Consider the following 22551-nt stretch of genomic DNA (forward strand, 5'->3'; position numbering starts at 1 on the left):
TGGTGAGCAAGACAAAGCTCCTGCCCTCTTGGTGGTTACCTTTGGAGGGGAGCCAGACAATATACAAGGAAATGAGTGAATAATTTTAGACAGTGATTAGTGCTATGAAGAAAACAAGGCAGAGTAAGATGCCTTGAGTAAGTAAGATGCCAGAGTAAGATTAGTGCTATGAAGAATAATTTTAGACAGTGATTAGTGCTATGAAGAAAACAAGGCAGAGTAAGATGTTAGGACATAATTGGGATTGGGAAGAGGGTTGGCTCTTCTTGTTAAGAAAATCAGGAAAACCCTCTCTGAAAATACAATAGTTGATCAGAGACCTAGATGATCAGAGCAGCATTCCACGTGATAGAAATAGCAGGCGCTCTGGTATTTGAGGAACAAGGAGGCTCAGGTGGCTGGAGATAATGAACTAGGTGAGATTGGAGTGGTATACAGGACCAGACCATGTAAGGCATTTGCTGTCACTGTCAAGAATTTTTATCTTGTTCTAGGCTTAAATTCTATTTTAAATGTATTTTACGGCTGGCTTACCTGCCAGTATTTATGTCTTATACTGAAAAAACATAATGGGATTCACACATAAAATCACTGGACTTGAGGCAAGAGAAGAGAACTATGTCAAGTGTATGTGAATATAAAGCTTGTTTGGTCAAAAATATTCCTCTGGGAATTCTGGAGAAATTATGGTAGTGATGATGTCATTTTCTTTTAAATCTCCCCAAATTTCCCCATGGAAACAAATAGAGCATTTATTCTGTTAGTGGCAAGGAAGCTTGTATCAGATTAGCCTTCCCGCATAACATTTATAGAAAACCAATAACTGACAGAGACCAGGAGAGCATCAAAAGCAAATAGAAGGGATCCCTGGGTGGCGCAGCGGTTTGGTGCCTGCCTTTGGCCCAGGGCGCGATCCTGGAGACTGGGGATCGAATCCCACGTTGGGCTCCCGGTGCATGGAGCCTGCTTCTCCCTCTGCCTGTGTCTCTGCCTCTCTCTCTATCTCTCTCTCTCTTTCTCTGTGTGTGACTATCATAAACAAATAAAAATTAAAAAAAAAAAAATAGAAGTAGCAAGTCAGCCTTAAAAGAAGTGAGCTACGGTGGGCGAGATGTCTTCTGTGTGCCTTCTCACCTGAATGCACTCACTCCAGTAGAAAGGTGCCATCCTGCTCACCTGAGGAATCAAGAGTTGAAAATTAAGGGCTACTGGAGTGGGGCAAGTCATGGAAAAGTAGAAGCCACAGGGGAGAAGGACCCAAATCTGCTTCTAAACCACCCAAATCTTGTAGTGATCACTGAAGTACACATGTGTTGTTGCCTTGAGAGACCTCAGGGGTCCAGCAGAAAGCAACAGTTGGAAACCTCTGCTTAGCTGCTTATCGTCCTAGAGGAAGCAGAGTTTGGAGTTTGAGTCCTACCCAGTTAACTGGCAGTCAGAACAAAATCCGTCATGCTTGAGAATAAGATGACAGAATTCATCATCTAAAATGCCCAGTACGATATTAAGAATTACTAGTCATGTGGAGAAATTGGAAAGTGTGATCAATAATCAAGACAAAAAGGAAGCAACACCCAGATGACCAGAACTTGTAATTAGGAAACAAAAGCTTTTATTTTTAAAAAATATTTATGTACTTAAGAGAGAGCCCAGAGAGGGTGGGAGACACAGACCCCCACTGAGCAAGGAGCCCAATGTAGGGCTTGATCCCAGGACCCTGGGGGCATGACCTGAGCCGAAGGCAGACCCTTAACTGACTGAGCCACCTACGTGCCCCCACCTTTATAAAAAGATTTTATTTAGCAGACAAGAACTTCAGAAGAGCTATTACAAACGTGTTCAAACACGGAAGTATAGCAATATTGAAGAACGAAGAGGTGGGGATCTCAGAAGAGAAAAACTATAAAAAAGAACCAAATAGAAATTCTGGAGTTGAAAAGAGACAAACTATCAAAACACAAGAGAAGAAATAAAATCTAAATTGCTCTATATCTGTTAAAGGATTGAATTATAATCCTTTCACAAGAAATTTTATGCCCAGATGACTTCACTTATAACTTCTATCAAATACGTAAGGAAAAAATGCAAATGTTACATAAACCCTTTCAAGAGAAAAGAATTAGGGAATACTTCTCTAGACTTAATGAGTTCAACATTATCCTTTTACCAAAAGGAGGTAAAGACATTATAAGAAATTATAAAGCAATATCCTAATGTGAATGTAGATGCAAATATCCCTATTAGCCAACCTATCCTGCAGTGTATTATAAAAATAGTACATCATGTCCCAGTATCATTTAGCTCAACACTGCAAGGTTAGCCTCACATTCAAAAATCAACCGATGCAAAAAAAAAAAAAAAAAAAAAATCAACTGATGCAATCACCAAATTAAGAGACTAAAAGAAAAATCACATGATCATCTCAGATTTAGAAAGAGCATTTGACAAAAATCAACATCTATTTATGATTAAAAACTCTCCACAAACTAGGAATAGAAGGGAAATTTCTCAGTCTGATAAATGGCAGCCAGGATGTATATATCAATATCATACTTAATGTTCAAGGGCTGAAAGCTTTATCAGGAACAAGTATCAGGAACATGGCAGGGACATCCATTCTTTAGTATTCCTAGTCAACATTGTACTGAATATCCTAATTATTGCAATAAAGGCAAAAAATGCATAGAAGTTTAAAAAGATATAAAATTGTTTAAATTGGGACGCCTGGGTGGCTCAGCGGTTAAGTGTCTGCCTTGGGCCCAGGGAGTGTGTGATCCTAGAGTCCTGGGATTGAGTCCCACGTTGGGCTCCCTGCAGGGAACCTGCTTCTCTCCATGCCTGTGGGTCTCTGCTTTTCTCTCTCTCTGTCTCATGAATAAATAAAATCTTTTTAAAAAATTGTCTCAATATAGATCATATACATAGAAATGCCAATGGGATCTACATAAAAGCTAATAGAATTAATAAGTGAGTTTAGTAAAACCATGTATACAAACCAACTGTATTTCTCTGTATTAGCAAAGTGAAATAAAAAATCAGTATGGGATGCTTGAGTGGCTCAGTTGGTTAAATGTCTGCCTTTGGCTCAGGTCATGATCCTGGAGCCCCAGGATTAAGTCATGCATCAGGCTCCCCGCTCAGCAGAGAACCTGCTTCCTCGCCCTCTGCCCCTTCCTCAGCTCATGCTCTCTCCCACACTCTCAAATAAATAAATAAAATCTTTATAAAAAAATCAATATAATTTACAATATAGAAAGACAAAGGGTTTAGAACAACCAACTGTTGGATAGAGAAGGAGCTACTGGAACTCTCATACATGCATGATGGGAATGTAAAATGTTAAAAACCATTCTAGAAAACAGCTTGGCAAACTTTTATAAAGGTGACATACCCATATCATTCAACCAAGCACTTCAACTCCTGAGTATTCAAGAGAAATTAAAATGCATGTCCACACCAATACTTTCACACAAATGCTTATAAGAGCCAAAACCTGAAAACAACCCATATGTTCATCAACAGGTGAATGGATAAGCAAGTTATAGTATATCCAGACAATGGAACTCTCTCAACAATAAAAGAGAACAAGCATGTATGTAAAAAACATGGGTGAATTTTGAAGACATTATGCTGAGTGAAAAAATTTGGATTCAAATAAGAGTACATACCCTATATTTCCATTTGCGTGAAATTCTAAAAAGAGAGACAATTAACCTATAGTAACAGAAAGAAAATCAGTGGTTGCCTAGGTCTGGAGCAGTGAAGATACTCTCCACAAAGGAGAGAAAGAAATGTTTGGGGTAATATGAGTGTTTAAGATCCTGACACAGGGCAGCCCCAGTGGTGCAGCGGTTTAGTGCCACCTACCTGCAGCCTGGGGTGTGATCCTGGAGACTCCAGATCAAGTCCCACATCAGGCTCCCTGCATTGAGCCTGCTTCTCCCTCTGCCTGTGTCTCTGCCTCTGTCTCTCTCTCTCTGAATAAATAAATAAAAATCTTAAAAAAGATAAATAAGATCCTGATGCAGCAATAGTTACATTGGTACGTAGCCTTGTAGTCGTGTACATTATACCTTTATAAAGTTGACCAAAGAAAAGGCCAATACATGCTAGTTGCTAAATGACTAGTATAGACAATAAGTTCTATATTTTTTCTTTTTTTTTAAGATTTATTTATTCGTGAGAGACACAGAGACATAGGCAGAGGCAGAAGCAGGCTCCCTGCAGGGAGCCTTGATGAGGGACTCAATCCCAGGATGCTGGGATCACGACCTGAGCTAAAGGCAGATGATCAACCACTCAGCCACCCAGGTGCCCCTAGTTCTATAGTTTTTCAAGCGATGCTTCCCAAAAGAGGTAAAATTGGAATTGCCCTCTTGGAAGAAATAGAATATAAATATGCTACATTAGAAAAAAAAACTGAGCAAAGAAAAAGTCAACACAGGCATGAATGCAGGAGGAACAGAGCTGGTGGCGAGCAGGGATGGTGGTGCTATCGGTAGACTGAAGGCAGAGGCTTTTTCCAGGGAATTGTGGAAGATTCAGATGGAAGGAGGAGAAAGTTAGAGGCAGAATGTTGCCAGAACAAAAAGATCAATCTTTATCCTTTGGGTACCAAATGACCTTTTCAGATTTTTGAGCAGGGAAGTATGTTCGGCAAACGAACCTGTATTGTGGTGCAGGAACAATCAGCAAGGAGAGAATTTGCTGGAGTTCAACTTCTGAAAGAAATTGAGGAAGACACAAAGAGATGGAAAAATATTCCATGCTCATGGATTGGAAGAATTAATATTGTGAAAATGTCTATGCTACCCAGGGCAATTTACACATATAATGCAATCCCTATAAAAATACCATGGACTTTCTTCAGAGAGTTGGAACAAATCATCTTAAGATTTGTGTGGAATCAGAAAAGACCCCGAATAGCCAGGAGAATACTAAGAAAGAAAACCCTAGCTGGGGGCATCACAATGCCAGATTTCAGGTTGTACTACAAAGCTGTGGTCATCAAGACAGTGTGGTACTGGCACAAAAACAGACCCATAGATCAATGGAACAGAATAGAGAATCCACAAGTGGACCCTCAACTCTATGGCCAACTAATATTCGACAAAGCAGGAAAGACTATCCACTGGAAAAAAGACCATCTCTTCAATAAATGGTGCTGGGAAAATTGGACAGCCACGTGCAAAAGAATGAAACTAGACCACTCTCTTACACCATACACAAAGATACACTCAAAATGGATGAAAGATCTAAATGTGGGACAAGATTCCATCAAAATCCTAGAGGAGAACACAGGCAACACCCTTTTTGAACTTGGCCACAGCAACTTCTTGCAAGATACATCCATGAAGGCAAGGGAAACAAAAGCAAAAATGAATTATTGGGACTTAAGATAAAAAGCTTCTGCAGAGCAAAGGAAACAGTCAACAAAACTAAAAGACAACCTACAGAATGGGAGAAGATATTTGCAAATGACGTATCAGATAAAGGGCTAGTTTCCAAGATCTATAAAGAACTTCTTAAACTCAACACCAAAGAAACAAACAATCCAATCATGAAATGGGCAAAAGACATGAACAGAAATCTCACAGAGGAAGACATAGACATGGCCAACATGCACATGAGGAAATGCTCCGCATCACTGGCCATCAGGGAAATACAAATCAAAACCACAATGAGATCCCACCTCACACCAGTGAGAATGGGGAAAATTAACAAGGCAGGAAACCACAAATGTTGGAGAGGATGCGGAGAAAGGGGAACCCTCTTGCACTGTTGGTGGGAATGTGAACTGGTGCAGCCACTCTGGAAAACTGTGTGGAGGTTCCTCAAAGAGTTAAAAATAGATCTGCCCTACCACCCAGCAGTTGCACTGCTGGGGATTTACTCCAAAGATACAGATGCAGTGAAACACTGGGGCACCTGCACCCCGATGTTTCTAGCAGCAATGTCCACAATAGCCAGACTGTGGAAGGAGCCTCGGTGTCCACCGACAGATGAATGGATAAAGGAGATGTGGTCTATATACACAATGGAATATTCCTCAGCCATTAGAAACAACAAATACCCACCATTTGCTTCGACGTGGATGGAACTGGAGGGTATTATGCTGAGTGAAGTAAGTCAATTGGAGAAGGACAAACATTATATGGTCTCATTCATTTGGGGAATATAAAAAAGGGTGAAAGGGAATAAAGAGGAAAGGAGAGAAAAGGAGTGAAAATATCAGTGAGGGTGACAAAACGTGAGAGATAACTCTGGGAAACGAACAAGGAATAGTGGAAAGGGAAGTGGGTGGGGGCTTGGGGTGACTGGGTGACAGGCACTGAGGGGGGCACTTGGTGGGATGAGCGCTAGGTCTTCTGCTCTATGTTGGCAAATTGAACTCCAATTAAAAAAAGAATTTAAAAAAAAGAATTTGCTGGAGTTCAGATGACAGACTTGCAGTAGTATGGCTTGAGAAGATCGAAGATTGAACTAGAGTGGAAGGCAAAGAACGAAGGTGATACAGAGAAAAAGAATTGACTGGACACGAATATTGGGTTAGACTTTGGATTTGTGAACAAGGATAGAGAGTAAAAAGGTTTTGGCAATATACAAAGCCCTCTGTAAATATGACTTCCACCCATTTCTCCAAACTTTCATTAATCATCTGTTCTGGTAAAGTTGATGGGATCCCACACCCTGCCCCACTGCTATAATATACTTAGCTCAGAATAGTGTTTTATCTCACACTATAGCCCTAAAATGGTTACTCCCCACCCCATCCCTTACAATTTAAAATAATTATATTGCATTTCTCTGATGTAGTTACCTAAACCATTAACGTAGAGGGGTTTTTGCACCTATCATTCAAATTTTACTTTTTCCCTAAAGAATAAAATGATTTTAAGATTTTGTTGATTTGTTTATTTGAGAAAGAGGAAGAGAACACACAGGAGGAGGGACAAAGGGAGATGGAGAGAGAGAATCTCAAAAATGGCAGTACAATTAGTGGAGATAAGAAGCAGCCAGTTTGGAGAGAAAGATGTTGATTTCAACTTTGGGGGTCAATCATCTGAGAAACCTACCCTGACCCTACTTCTTACCCTTGTCTTAAGACTAGATGAACTGCCACTGCATACACCAAAGCCATTACAACATTTGTCATGTTGTGTTGTGACTGTCTACCAATCTCCCCCGGGAGGCTCCATAAAACATGAAAGTAAGGACTATGTTTCCTTAGTATTCCCGTGTGCCAAGCACAGCTCTGAGAGAGAGCCCAAGGGTTTTGCATTAGGAGTTTGGCGCATGGTGAGTGCTTGTAAGTATTGCTAAATACGTACTGAATGTTGAGTTTGAGAGCATAATGGAACGGGATAGGGGATGCATCCCTAAGGCCATTAGAGTGGTGAGTTTAGGAGATATATTCTGGGGAGGTAGTTACATAACAGTGATGGTTGAGACCGTGATATAAGATTCCTAAAGGACAGCCTATAAACCTCCTGTGGCATTTAATGTCTTCATTACTTACCTGGCAAAATTGCTCCATAATGAGAAGTAGGAGAGAACCAAGAAAATGCATGCAAGCCCGCGTTATCCATTAATCGAATTAACAACCTCTGAATATTCAGGAACCTGCTCTTCAGATAATTGGCACACATGCACACAAAGCTTTGCCTGGCACTTGGTGCTTGCCTCTTCCCATTTGTACCAAGAATAATGAAGCAGTGACATTTGAGAAAATGGGAGAAAAATTCGAGGTGGGGGTGGCAGCCGCCTGACCGCGTTTTGGGTTTTCACCCTGGTTGAGTACTGATGCTCTACGATGTATCGACTATATGAGCTTAGACAAATTACTTCACCTCTCTGGGTTTATGTCTTCTCATCTGCAAAACCACAATGTTAATATCTATATCATATTTTGGCTGAGAGGATTAAATGAATGAATCCATTAAGGGTGCCTGGCAGGTGGGAAGCACGCCACAGCGCTTAGCTAGAGCCAGGGGAGTATGGTAAAGAGGATGGCCCTTGGCCACATGACCTGGGCTTGAATGGTTGGCTCTGCCACTTACTAGGCAAGTTATGTGTCTGTGCTCCGTTTCCTCACCTGGAAAGTAGGGGTGCTATCACAGGTTTTGCTATGAGAACTCCATGAACAGTAGCTCCCCCCCCCCCCCCCCCCCGCCTCCCACACCGGAACACCGGCTGACACAGAGCAAACAGCACGTCAGTGTCCGTTAGGATTCCTGTCACTTCCTTACTCCAATATCTTGATTCTCAAGCCCATCTCCAGTTAGGTCTGGTCTCTTCACTGCCCCTCCTCCATCCGTGGTAGGATGACTAGTGGATGTTTCTACTGAGTTCACACAGTGACACTAGATGGGGTTGCTGAGTTAAAGGACCTAAGAACTGCTAGGCAGCCACATTACATTTTTGGAGCTGAATGAGACTTTTGGAATGCTCTAGTCTGCCCCTTTTATTTTGTGGTTGAAGAAACTAAGGATCAGAGAAGTTATCTGATGTAATCCCTGCCTCCAGTTGTCTCAGCAAGCCAGTCTCCCCGTTTCTGGCAAACCCAATCCCACCCTTCAGCAGAAACAACTGAATAATAAAGCTGGATGTGCTTACCCATTCTGATTTTTTTTCTAGAATCATTTGATCAAACTCAAATGATCCTATAAGCTCCACAGGAGCAGGAGCAAGCTGCCATCATTCACTGACTGTTCTGTCTGGCATATGGTACAGCCTCAATTAACACTCCTTGAATGCATGATAGGGATCTATCATATTTTCAAACTTCTAGAGATTTCAAATCTTCCTTAATACTTGTTCCAATGCTCTCTGAAGGGGATTACTCCTAACACGGCCTCATTCCTTCATGTGTACGTCGATCAATGCTTTTCTTTTTTTCTACTTTCTGCAAAGATGTTAGTTAAAGCTGGAGAGAACTTTGGAAAAGTCACCCAGTCAAATATTTTCGTTTTGTCAATAAAAAAACTAATTTAGGTCCACAGAAACGAAACAAACTGCTTAGTGGCAGAGCTGAGATTAGACTCTCCCTTAGCTTATCATCTTTAAAAAAAAAATTCAGTCTACTTCAAGATACTATCACACTTCTTCCACCTGTCCTTTAAAGGATCCCTAACCTTTCCTCCAGGTCATATTCTCCAGATTATTATTAATTTTGATTGATTCTCACTAGCAGCAGGCTTACCATTCATATCTTTCTTTTTCCTGATTCTAGGACAGTAACCTACCTTATCATTGCTACTCACCATCTACAACTTGCCCCTCTTGGTTCTTAATCCCTGACCTTGAGAAGAAAAAGTAGGTCCTCTTTCCCATCTGAACCAGCAGGGATGGGTTTTCAGATATTCCAAGGAAGTTGTCCCTGCCTAGTTAGTGCATCATATGGATGGACGTTTCTGTGATTAGTCCTGCATAACCCACCATGCCGCCTGCAGATACGCACACAGACTAAAGAACGTTGTTTGTGAGACTTCTGGGGCATAAGTGACCTTGGGAGTCTGATTAGTTGACATTGGCTGGCCTCCAGGTCAGAATTGACCATTCTGGTCTGGACACCAAGAGCTGTAAATCTTGCCTTACATCCCCTCTGCTCCAGGCTGGGCTGCCCACCACCCCCTCAATGGAATCCGGTAGGGGAAGCAAACACACCTAGCCCAGGCTCCTTGAATATGTAAAGACATGATAACAGAGGAATGCAGTTCGCTCCAAACTGCAGGTGGGCAAACAAATGTTTAACTTCAGACCCCCGCCCCTTGCCCTATATATGGGGCCCTTATGGGGATTGCCACCTGCAGGGAGGATGCTCCGCCCGGGCCTCTCCACTGGGACTCCAGCCTGGCTGTCTCCACGGGGCTTCCCCAGCTAATGAGGCTGGATGTCCTAAGTACCCAATTTGATGTAACTCTGTCTTATTTTCCCTTACTGCTTCCTATTGCCCTCATCTAGGTGCATATTTCCCATTTCTTCTTTCTATTTGATTTTCATATCAATCAAATGGGTGTTTTTCCCCTTTGAAATGGAGAATACAGCTGCCATGAATAGAATGGCAATACACAATAGCTTGTTTAGAATAAAGGACCCCAGACATCTAGGACACTTCCAGGATTGTTCCAAGATGGTGTTTACATTTCTATTTAGAGCCTCAAAAGTGTGTTGGGCACTGAGATAACATAACCCAGGGTAATCCCTAAACAGTGTTCCCTGGTTGCACTGACTGACATTCAGGTTCTGTTTTGCTAATACCAGGAAATGAAGAATTTCTATAGCCAAACACTGTCTCCTTTTAACTCTTTCTTTACAGTTCAGTTTACCGGTTTATTTCTTTACCAACCCTCCTATCTTTTTTTCTTTTTTTTTTTTTTTAAGATTTTGTTTATCTATTCATGGGAGACACAGAGAAAGGCAGAGACATAGGCAGAGGGAGAAGCAGGCTCCCTGCAGGGAGCCCGATGTGTGACTCGATCCCAGGACTCCGGGATCACGACCTGAGCCAAAGGCAGATGCTCAACCACTGAGACACCCAGGCGTCCCAATGGTTGCTTTTTATTTAAGTCATTACATTGTGGGGTAAGGTAGTATTTAGGAAACACTCCCTGATATATATGTAGTGGTAAAGACTCCCTAAAGAAATGACAATCAGTATTTTCTAGTTCTCTCATGCCTTATCTTTACCCTCATCCTCCTATCTTCTATCATCCTCGATTTAGTTAGCCATTCCCACTACACGTGATATTTTACCTAATGAAGGAATAGCAAGCAGAGTATGACTGCTCCTAACCTGGGTCAGCTGCCTGTTTAGACTTAGGTGCCCTCCGCTTGGCAACCCATCATTAAAGGTTGTGTCTTTCACAGCTGTTGGAACGTCTTGAGAAATAAGGTCCTATCTCTCTAGGCACAGATCTGATGTCGTTTTTGGAATGTTGGTGAGTTTGTGGGCTCCAGAGCCAACAGCCAAGAAAGAATTCTTGAGACGTCTTTGGTGCAAAGTGGTGGTTTCACTAAAGCAAGGGGACAGGGGACAGGATTCATCAGCAGGAAGGTCTGCCGCCCTGGGATTGTGATGGGTGGCTGATTATACTTAGGAGCTAGAGGTAAGGAAAAAGGAAGGTTTTTCAAAAGAATTTTCATATGCTAAAGAGGACTTACAAGTTACCAGAGGCTTTGCCATTGTCAAGTTAAGGTTGTTTTCCCCTCTAGCAAGGCATTAACACTAAGACACCTAGGAGCTTTCTGGAGGAATTTTATACTCTGCCTGCCTCAAGTATTGGCCAATGGCTGCAGGTTGTAAGGACAGGTATCTACATTTCCTTCTGGAAGTTAGGTTATTGATAAGAATGCTTTTTCCTTGTTAATCACTAAGACATCGATCAACAGAGGGAGACTGAAGCCTTTGTAGGACTGTGATCTCTATAAGTTAATCATTTGTGTTTCCTTCCCTTAGCTTTAGGGCTGCCAGGAGTGTCTGAGGAATGTCATACAGATCCCACCTGGGAGTGGGAGTGGGGTGGGGGTGGTTTGTGGGGTGTCATCTTGTTTTGTGCTCAGCCTGCCTTCTGCTCCCTCATCAGATCCACTGCATGGTTTCAGATCCAGACCATTCTCTTCATGGACATGACAGCTTTTTAGATTCTGCCTATGGAACTTGATCTCTCTGCCTGAACTTCTATTATTTTTTTAAAGATTTATTTATTTGAGAGAGAGAGAGAAAGAGAGAGTGGGGAGAGGGGCAGAGGGAGGGAGAGACAAGCAGACTCCTTGCTGAGCCAGGAGCCCCCTGTGGGGCTCGATCCCATGACCCTGAGATCACGACCTGAGCCAAAACCAAGAGTCAAGTGCTCAAACCGACCCAGGCACCCTGAATTTCCTCTCTTACTAAAGTGCCAGTAAGTTTCTCCTTCTTGACAGTCCTCTCATCCTTTTGGAAAACACACACTTTTGGAAACTCTACATTGTATCATGACTTTATCTCCAACATCATTCCAGGCTACCAATCCACAGTCTGGGTCCCCACAGTGGATTCCTCAGGATGTGACTTGCGAGTACTCCTCCCTTCAGTTCAGCTCTCAGCATAGTATGGTCTCTCACTCACCCAACAAGCACAGTAGAATCAGCCCTTCTCTTAAATATCTAACAGCGTATCTACAAATTCTGAAAACCAATTCCAGCCATGCATTAGTTAGAATTTGATTCCCGGTGGAAGAAAGGTAGAGATGATGACCTTGAGAGGGAACTGAGTTACCTAACAGGCCTATTCCAAATAGTCCTGTCCTGAACTGTGTTACCCTTGGGGTTGGTTGATGCAATTTCACAGGAATCTGACGTGTCAAAAAACAGTGGTAAGCAACTCAATGGCATTCACTCATATTCTAAAAATGAAAAACCACAGTTGAACTCGTGTGATATTGCAGCAAAATTTTTATGACAAAGTGTGGGCTGCTCTGCAGCAACCCCTCCCAATTCAATTTTTCTGATGACTCACCCATTCCAATCTTTGAAGCAATGGGGAGAACCATGCTCTGCACCTTTCATTCAGCATTAATCTTTGCTGTTGGAACCCTCAGGGAATTGCTGGGGGAAATGACAGAGTTTAGATCAGTCAGATTAATGAGGAGATTAACATAAAACAAATCTATTTGTGAGTAAACAAAGAAAAGTCACCTGTTAAAATCAGATGCAACTGCAAGGAAGAGAAACCCTCTCTAATTAGAGGGTTTTACCTCAAGGCAAAAAAGGGAGCTTATTGGAAGGGACAATTATATAGCAGGGACAAAAGTATTACAGCTTAATATTTACAACCTTTCCCTACTGTACTCTTTAAGGAGAATTTTTTTATTTTTTTATTTTTTTTAAAGATTTTTTTACTTATTCATTTATGACAGACATAGAGAGAGAGAGAGAGAGAGAGACAGGCAGAGGGAGAAACAGGCTCCATGTCAGGAGCCCGACATGGGACTTGATCCTGGGACTCCAGGATCACACCCTGGGCCAAAGGCAGGCGCCAAACCGCCGAGCCACCCAGGGATCCCCGAATTTTTTTTTTAAAGGGAGAATTTTTGTGTGTGCATATGTGCTACTTAGCTAGTGAACCTACACTGTAGATGGTCATAACCAACAGAGCTGCAGATCTGCACTAGCCAGTCTCCTCTGCTGGCGTCCCATCCTAGGTTGCCACAGCCCTATGTCTACATATGTCCATCCCACAGCTATCAACACTTTCTGGGTTTAATACTCCAGTTTTGTGAGGGAGTCCCTGATAGGTTCACCTGATAGGTCAGGTGTTTTTACAGGGTCCTCTCACCTATCACAGGAAGGGAGCCTAAAAATCTTTTTTTTGGGGGGGGGGGGATTTAGAAGAGTGGGGCTATGCATAGGACATACTATTTTAGAAGACCGGGTAGGGAGGAAATGATTGACATCCATAGCACAACTATATTGCCATCCCATTAACATTTCAGTTCGTTGTTATGCTGTTCACTGCAGTATACATGTATTAATATGCTTCACATGCTACATATGCATCTCTGTGCCTTGGGTTTTTGTTTAGTTGTATATGAGAAGCATTTCCTCTCATTAAAAATGTTCTCCAACTGGAGGGTATTATGCTGAGTGAAGTAAGTCAATTGGAGAAGGACAAACATTATATGGTCTCATTCATATGGGGAATATAGAAAATAATGAAAGGGATCATAGGGGAAAGGAGAGAAAATGAATGGGAAATATCAGTGAGTAAGACAGAACATGAGAGACTCCTAACTCTGGGAAACGAACAAGGGGTAGTGGAAGGGCAGGTGGGCAGGGGGTTGGGGTGACTGGGTGACAGGCACTGAGGGGGGCTCTTGATGGGATGAGCACTGGGTATTATGCTATATGTTGGCAAATCGAACTCCAATAAAAAATATACAAGAAAAAAAACAGAACAAATAGAAGACAAAAAAATCAATAAAACAAGCCCTAATCAATCAATAGTTAAAAATAAATAAACAAACAAATAAATAAATAAATAAATAAATAAAATAAAAATGTTCTCCAAGTACTTTGATGGTTGCCTAATACTCCATTGTATGAATATTAGTATGTATATGAATTATAAGATAGTTATGTGACTTTCAAGTCTCCACTATTTAACAAAAGCTTCAATAAACGTTCCTGTACCTTAGTCTTTGTTCATATTTCTGATTATTTCCTTAGAGATACCTAGAAGTTGGATTACTAGGTCAATGCCCATAAATATTTTTCTACTGCCAATTAGTTTTCTAGAAAGTTTGTACCAATGTGTCCCCCCTTCAGCAATGGCTGTGTGGTCAGCTTATTGTAGCACCAGCTTTTACCCATTTAGGAAAACAAAACAGGGGTGCTTGGTGGCTTAATTTGTTCAGTGGCTGTCTTTGACTGACTTCACCCCTGAGAGTCTGGGGATCTTGGGATCCTGGGATCCTGGGATCAGGCCCTGCGTCAGGCTCCCTGTTCAATGAAGAGCCTGCTTCTCCCTTTCCCTTTCCCTCTGCTCCTCTTTCCCAAACTCCCCCACGCCCTGCTGTGCTCTCTCTCTCAAATACATGAATAATAATTTTTTTAAAGCATGAAATTGGACATTGCCGCTGTATAGAGGTTTGGCCAATCCCATGTATTGTATTTAATTCCTCACAAAGGTTGACCAAAGTTTAAAGCTGAGCTTTGCAAAACATGGTCTCCAGGCCAGTAGCATCTGCATCACCTGGAATTGATTGCAGATGTAAATTCTTCAGGTCTACCCTAGACCTACTGAATCAGAAACTCTGGGGTGGAGACAGTCTGCATTTTAGTAAGTCCTATAGGTGATTCTGATGCCTGCTCAAGATTGAGAACCACCAGTTGAAGGGATTGAAGAGTCCTTTCTAGCCCTCCCAAGTGTTTTCTCCTTCTAAGTGCCATTTTCTGGGCCCTGACCATCAGAAGAACAGCATAATATAGGAGAAAGTCAGTAGTTTTAGTGAAGAGGGCCCGAGTTATAAATCCCGTATGACTCCCTACTGGGTATGCATCCAAACACACGTCATAATGACTTATTGCACTGTTGTAGCCTACATTTCAAGGTGAACATTTTTCTATATCACTTAGCCTAAATGAGACACTGGAGGGAAGTTTTAAGCTAAGTTACCCCAGATGTTTCATGGTTACGCAAGAGTGCAAAACAAAACATGTTTTTCCCTGCTGAATGAAAACACAATATAAGTTTTCTTTAGCAGCTGTGGCTGGAGATTGCAAAATGGAATAATCTGGCTACCCTCCAGGCCATTAGTTACCCTTCCCCCTCCCCCAGGGGCAAAGGACAATCAAGCCAAAGAGAAGGAAAAACACAATGCTCTCAAATTCACGGCTAATACTGAGAAATGGAGCTGCTGGAGCATCTGGAATGTATCAGAATAGAAATGACAAATGATGGAGAGAAGTAGAGTACCTCGCCCCACCACCTCGCAATCAAGCTCCTTCATTTAGAATGGCCCTGGGAGGCACGACCCCTAGTATTCATTTCAAAGCAGTGCATGCCAGGATTTCAAGGCAGTGTGGTAGTCATGACAGGAAAAGTTGGGGATTCTCAGTCTTTCCAATGCCCTTCAGATTCATGGCAGCCACGGCTGTCTTCTTTGCTTGGATTTGATAACCGTCTCCCCCGCTAACTTCTGAGATTGTTCAGGCTTAGCTGCATCATACCTCTAGAAGAAGGCAAGGTGGTAGAGCAGGAAAAGTGTAGGTCAGGAGTCAGACAAGCACATGTGTTAGTCTTCGTGCTCTGCTACCTCCCACGCACATAATCTTTAGCAAGTCACTTAATTTTGTGAAACCTCAGTTTCTGAACAGGACCTCACTGGAACAGCAGCAAGGGCAAGTCAAGCTCATGTGAATAGCCCATAGTCACTGCTTCATGAAAGGTCATTCTCTTTATCTCCTTATGGGGTTTGCTGTCTCCTCACTATCTCAACCCCTACCCTAGTAGGAGGAACACATACAAAATATTCTGTTGAAACTCAGAAAAAAAAATCTCATTGTGCAAATCAAAATCCCATTGTAGTGAGGAAGTTCTTTTCTTCCCTAAATGCTCTTGTCTATTGGTCTCTTTGATATTTCACAGTGACCCCGACATCTCTTTATCTGGTGAGCATATGAGCTAACAATTCTGCAAAAAGCCAACCCTTTATGAATTGGCCTGGGTCTCAACCAGAGCTGTCTTTTGGGAGGGAGAGAAAGGGATGAGAGAGTATGCATTGAGATGTGGAGTCATCCACTTGGACCTTGCCAGTCCTAGCCACTGGGCCTTCAAGATTCTAGCACAGATCGGCCTCCAACTGAGTTCTTTACCAACAGGTGCCCAATGCTACTTCAAGTCTGTCTCAAAATCCCCAGTCCAGGAATCTTTCCAAGGCCACACTTGACCCAAAGCTCGGGCTATGTCCAGAATGCCACTGTATGTCAACTGCCCTCCCAACCCCAACTCCTCCTTGGCCTCTCAGAGACCAATCATTTAATGACGCTGAGGATCTGAAATCTGGAGAACAACACAAAGACTGAGAAGAATTATTGTTTTCATTTCTACCTGATTTAATGGAAATTCCTTACAATTTGATTGATGTCCTTAGGACCCTGGTACATGGATCAGTGTCCCTCCCCTTATCTGTCCCCTCATTGCATGAAGCCTCTGAGAACTTAGAAGCGGAGGTCTGAATTTGATCCTGAAGATGGTTTAAACTTTCGGAGTCTCACCCTCAAGACCAAGACAATTGCACAGAATGCTTGTTAAGACCTGTGTACAGAGGGCAGCCTAGGTGGCTTAGTGGTTTAGTGCTGCCTTCAGCCCAGGGCCTGATCCTGGAGACCTGGATCGAGTCCCACATCGGGTTTCCATCCTAATTATAATACTCAGTCATTAAGGTATGGAGACTCCCAACCAGGGCTTGCAGTTTTACTGTTTAAACATTTCATAGCTAGTCATTCTAAAATCAGATGTTGAATTTTGTATTGTACACTCACTTCTGAAATTCTTGGACATCATTCAAATATCCCTTCGTTTGATAAATATTTAACAAGCACTAATATGTACCAGAAGTATGGGGACACAGTAGGATTAGAGTCATGAGGAAGAAATACATATCCCTACCTTCATGGAGTTTACTATCTACTGGGAAGTTTAGACACTAAACCAGGAGGGAAATCTATGAGCGCTCTGAATGCGGAAGCACAGGACACTATGAAAGCATTTATTGACCAAGTGTGGCTGTACCATATTGGGTTCTTACCTTTAGAGTTTTACCCTATGCCTTGCGACCATTCAAGCAAATATCCAATTTCATGCCTCCTCACTCCTAGTGTGACCAAGTCATCCTTGCTTGAGTGGCACTCTCTTGGTTTAGACACTGAAACTCTCATGGTCAGAGAAAACTCTCGGTCCTGAGTGAGAAAAACAGGATAGGTTACTGACACCTCTTGCCTCACGAAAAAATTTGAAGCAGAGTTCTCCAGCTTTTGTTTCCAAAAGCCTGAGTCCCTTAGGATAACTGACACGAATCCTTCAAAAAGTCAAAGCTGTGAAGCAGCAACAGCAACAACATAGAAAGTTGTTAGCACCGTTCTCGATCAAAATAGACTAGAAGGATGTAAAGGGAAAATGTAACACGTGACTCTTCACTAGATCTTGGTGTTTATTTTTAAGCATAAAAATTATTGGAATGGAACATTTAGGGGAAATGTGAATATGAACTAGATATTAGATAAGTTTTATGGAGCTATAGATAATTTTATTAGATGTGGTCATGGCATTGCTGTTATGTAGGCAAATGCCTTTCTTTTTAGAAGACATAGGCTGGAGTATACAGAGTCAGGCAACACTGATGGCAAAATTTTAACAATTTTTAAAAGATTAATTTATTTATTATAGAAGGGAGGGGGCAAAGGAGAGGGAGAGAGAGAATCCAACAAGCAGACTCCCCGCTGAGCACGGAGCCCAACCTGAGGTTCAATCTCACAACCCTGAGATCTTGATCTGAGCCAAAGCCAAGAGTGAGATGCTTAACTGACTGAGCCACCCAGGCGTCCTAAAGCTTTAACAGCTATTAATTTAGTAGAGTTTTCAGGGATGTGTACTTATTATTCTTTCAACCTTTCTGTATAAAAGTAATACAAAGTTTTGGGAAAGACATCAGCTATGATTGAGCTGAATAGGGTTTGAGATGAAGCAACTTCTCTTTGAATCAGAAAATGATTCCTCTAGAATGGAAGCAAGACTAAAAAGGAGGAAAATAATTGTATGTCAGTGGTATTGACTCTAGGCACAGGGGATCATAGGGAGCCTAGCAAAGATCCACATGCTCCAAACTTGGCATTGACTCAGCCAAGAAAGCCCCTGACAGATGACACGGAATCTCAGCAGGCAGATTCCTGAGCAAACAGATGACTGGTGACCAGTTGCCTGGAATCTTTATCCAAGTCCATGTTATGGAAGAGCCTGACCTAAAACTGATACTCACTTTCTATCACCCCAAAGAGCTACATTTCCCCCCAGCTGAGTTTATGGACTTTGTCTTCTTGTGTACTAAACTGCTCACTCCAAAAAGGAAAGTCTACCCAAGTAAGTGATATTTTAACAGAAATCTGAAAAATAAGTAAGATCTTAGTCCCCCAGACACTCCCCGAGTACCTGTGAGCATTCCCTGGGGTAGCTCACACGTCTGAATGGACAAGTATAGCTAGGCAGCACCTGGTGTCTACAGATTATCCTCCTTCCACCGTCTCAGCACTTTCCTGCTAAACAATGTCCTCTGCCCTGGACACAGCAGTGTCCAGCGGGTGCCACAGGCTTCCTCCTGCAGCCAAAGAGAGACACGGGAAGTGCCAGAGCTGTGAGATGTTGTATGCGGTGGCAAAGACGGCTCCCTCTTTGTGTCTATGTTCAATTAGTGAGATCCCAAAATCATATTCCTCCTGCCCAGATAATTAAATGAGTTATAAGGAAACAACCCTTTAGGTTTTTTTTTTTATATTTATTTATTTTGAGAGAGAGAGAGAGAGAGAGAGGGAGAGAATTGGGGAGGGAGGAGTAGAGGGAGAGAGAGGGCCAGAGTCTCCCCTGAGTGCAGATCCAGTCTCAGGGCTTGCTCCCAGGACCCCTAGATCATGCCCTGGGCCAAAATAAAGTCAGGAGCTTAACTAACTGAGCCACCCTGGAGCCCCTCAACCCTTTCAGTTTTAATGTACAAGCCCCCCCCCCCTCCCGCCCTTGCAATCCACACTCAGATATATAACCACGGGGCATAAACAGGGGTTGGTAGTGGGCCCTTGGCTCACATGCAAACACAAGTCAGGCACTAAGCTGTCCCCCAACTCACCCCTCCTTTCTGACAACGGAGGCTTTGTTAGTGGGTCCAGCTTGTGGTGCCTGGCTCCCCCTTCCCTGGGAGGAGCTCCAGTCCCTCCTGTAGAGATTTCTGGGTCTGCTCTCTGATTCTCTGTATGGGCCAGACCCATCTGAACCCTACCTCGGGCCTATACTGTCTGTTCATGTCCCCCATTGGAATGGGATGCTTGAGTTAAATATGGGATCTCATTTGCGCTAAAATCCCTGAAAGGCAGCATGGGCCTAGCACGTAAGAGGTACTCAAGTTTTATTGAAAGACCATCCCATACTAGCCCAGCAGTCATTGAACTTCAGATGGAAACCACTTCAGATATTGTTTAAAACACAGATTTCTAGGACCCAACCCCAGATACCTAATCCATTAGATCTGGGGTGGGGGCCCAGGAACCTGTGTTTTAATAAGATCCCAGGTAATAGTGATGCAGATGGTCCTTACATCTCTCTTTGCCTTGACCCTCGGATAGGCTTGAACCAGGAACAGTACTAGCCCTTCACCTCCTTTGTGAGAACTAGAAATAGGTACCTTTTCCCTTTCTAGTTGCACCACGTCCAAGGCCATGGTCACTACTTGGTGAGCAGGGTTTAGGCTGTAACTTGGCCCCTACACTTGCTTTGCTAAGGATTCTTGTGCTGTGCACATGTGCCCCTGTTTGCAATGACCTGGTCTGAAGCCTGTTCCTGCTAAGAAATGGTACAACAGACAAATTAATCTCTGAGTCATCCAATATATGAGTAAACTCTAGGAAAATTATGGGGTTGAACTGTGCTGGTTACTTCATCCTGGAGGTCAGGTGAGCCAGTAGCCAGTCTCCAGACCCGCTGAGGGGAGGGATCAGGAGAATCAGAGCTCAGAAGATCTAACACAGGGGTTCTTAGCCCTTGCTGCATACTGGAATCACTTTAGGAGCCTTGAAAGATTCTGATGCCCAGGTTTCACCCCCAGAACCCAATTGAGTAGGGGTGCAGCCTGGGCATCAGAGTGTTTGAAAGTTCCCCAAGTGATTCTAACATGTAAGATCTGACCTAATAGAGCCCTCACCCCAATCAGAGAGATGCGTTGGCTGCTGCGTGTCTTCCTACGAACCAGAGGACCAGGGGTGGGCTCACATCTCGGAAAGAATGCAGCTGGCCCTCTCGCTTTGTGTGGTCCAGCTTTGTGTAAGTTCTTCAGGCTTTTCCTCAATAAGATAATGAGCACTTTTGTTTGTGTTTCTTGGCAACTCTGCCGGGGACCTGTACCCCTGCCATTTCTGAACACTCTTCTAGTCCCACGCCCGCTTCCCTCCTGCTACATCAAACCCTTCTGTTTTTAAGGTTTCATATTCCCCATCCATTTCACAAGCTAATCTTCCACAAGGCATACATGGCAGGCAAAGCTTAAATACTCTCTCTGAAGTATGTGCCAACACAATTGGATAATATGCCACAACGACAATAATGTCATAGCAGCAAGATGTTGCTTTTAGTTGGTGGGACCCAAACTTGAGATGCAGTTGCTTTGTGGGGGGGAAGGACCTCAAACTTAAGGGAGTGAGAGACAGTAGCTGAGAGCCTTTTGGAAGCCTCCACTGTTTTTCCCACTTGTGGCAGTGGCTGGACTTCCACTACTAATGCTGGTCCTGCTACTTTCAAAAAGGGATGAGACAAAAGAATAAATAATCCAATTTTCCTATTAGAATATGAGCTCCTAGAAAACGAGACCGCATTCTATTCCTCTTTGAATTCTACGTCATTCTTACCACATAATGTGCATACTCTGGTCACGCAATACATGTTACTGAGTTGTCAAAATTTTCAAATTCAAATCCAATACCAATTTATTGAGTGTTTACTATATCCTGGATCCTGTACTTGGTACTTTCATTCGTTATCTCATTCAACCTTAGTAAATCCTCAGGTATTAGTGAAGATACAGGCTTAGCTGCCGTGACAAAAATATCTCAAAATACAGGATCAAACAGGGCATGAGTTTCTTTTCCTCAAAGAATGGTCCAGATTATGGTCCACTGAGTCCAGGGCTTGGTTGTTGGTTCTGTTCTCTCTCTCTTTTTAAGATTTTATGTATTTATTCATAAGAGACACACACAGAGAGGCAGAGACATAGCAGAGGGAGAGGAGGCCCCCTGTGGGGAGCCCCATGAGGGACTTGATCCCAGGACCCTGGGGTCATACCCTGAGCCTAAGGCAGACGCTCAACCACTGAGCCACCCAGGTGTTCTAGGTTCTGCTCTTTAACATGTTCCTGTGCTTTCATCCTCGGGTCCCACATGGCTGCTCCAGCTAATAGGTGGGGGGAAAAGACCAGGGAAGCACCCCTGCATTTCTAGAAACATAACCTGTAAGTGGGAGCAAACATTTTGCTCACATCTTATTGGCCAGAATTTAGTTGCATGATTATAGCGATATGCAAAGCATGCTGGGAAATGTGGCCTCTACTTAGGTGGCTCTGAATCCATCTACAGCTGGGGATTGATTTTATTAAGCAAGGGAGAACTATATTGATGGACCCGTCTCATAAAACACCTCATGCCTGTGGATGGGTATTTTAGTTCTTATTGAAGTTAGAGATGGATTATGGGAAGGTGCTGATTTCCTGCCCAGAGAGGGCCTCTGTTTTGTCAGTGTATTCAGAATTAAGTTGGCTCTGAAAGGCTACTTCAGCTTATAAGAGTTTGCCGTCTGACCCCTCAAAAAACACTGATTACTTAATTGATAATGGATGAAGATCCATTTCAGCAACTAGAATGTTTGTGCTCCCCATTTAGGCTGAGATTTTCCTGCTATGGAGGTTCTTAGAAGGCCACTTCACCGCGTCTACTAGCAGATACTGAGCATCCAGCCTGGGCCAGGTGCTGCGCCAGACATCTTCCACAATCTAATCTTATCTACAGACCCAACTCAATGAGGTAAGGATCATTCAGAGCATTTTACAGGTATGAAAACTGAACACCTAAGGCGTGGCAAGGCTGGTGAGGGGATCTGGGTCTATTTGATATGAGAGCGAGGGCTTTTCCACTGCAAGGTACCACTTGGTGGGAGCCTCAAGACATCCTGGGTGATGTTTTCACTGGCTGTGCCCTCCGTACAGATGTCTGCTGTGGCATTTAGAGCAGTAGTCACGTTCTTTTATTGAAGGCCATTTTTTTTTC

Source organism: Vulpes lagopus, chromosome 2 (genome assembly GCF_018345385.1).
Source record: "Vulpes lagopus strain Blue_001 chromosome 2, ASM1834538v1, whole genome shotgun sequence".
NCBI lineage: Eukaryota > Metazoa > Chordata > Mammalia > Carnivora > Canidae > Vulpes > Vulpes lagopus.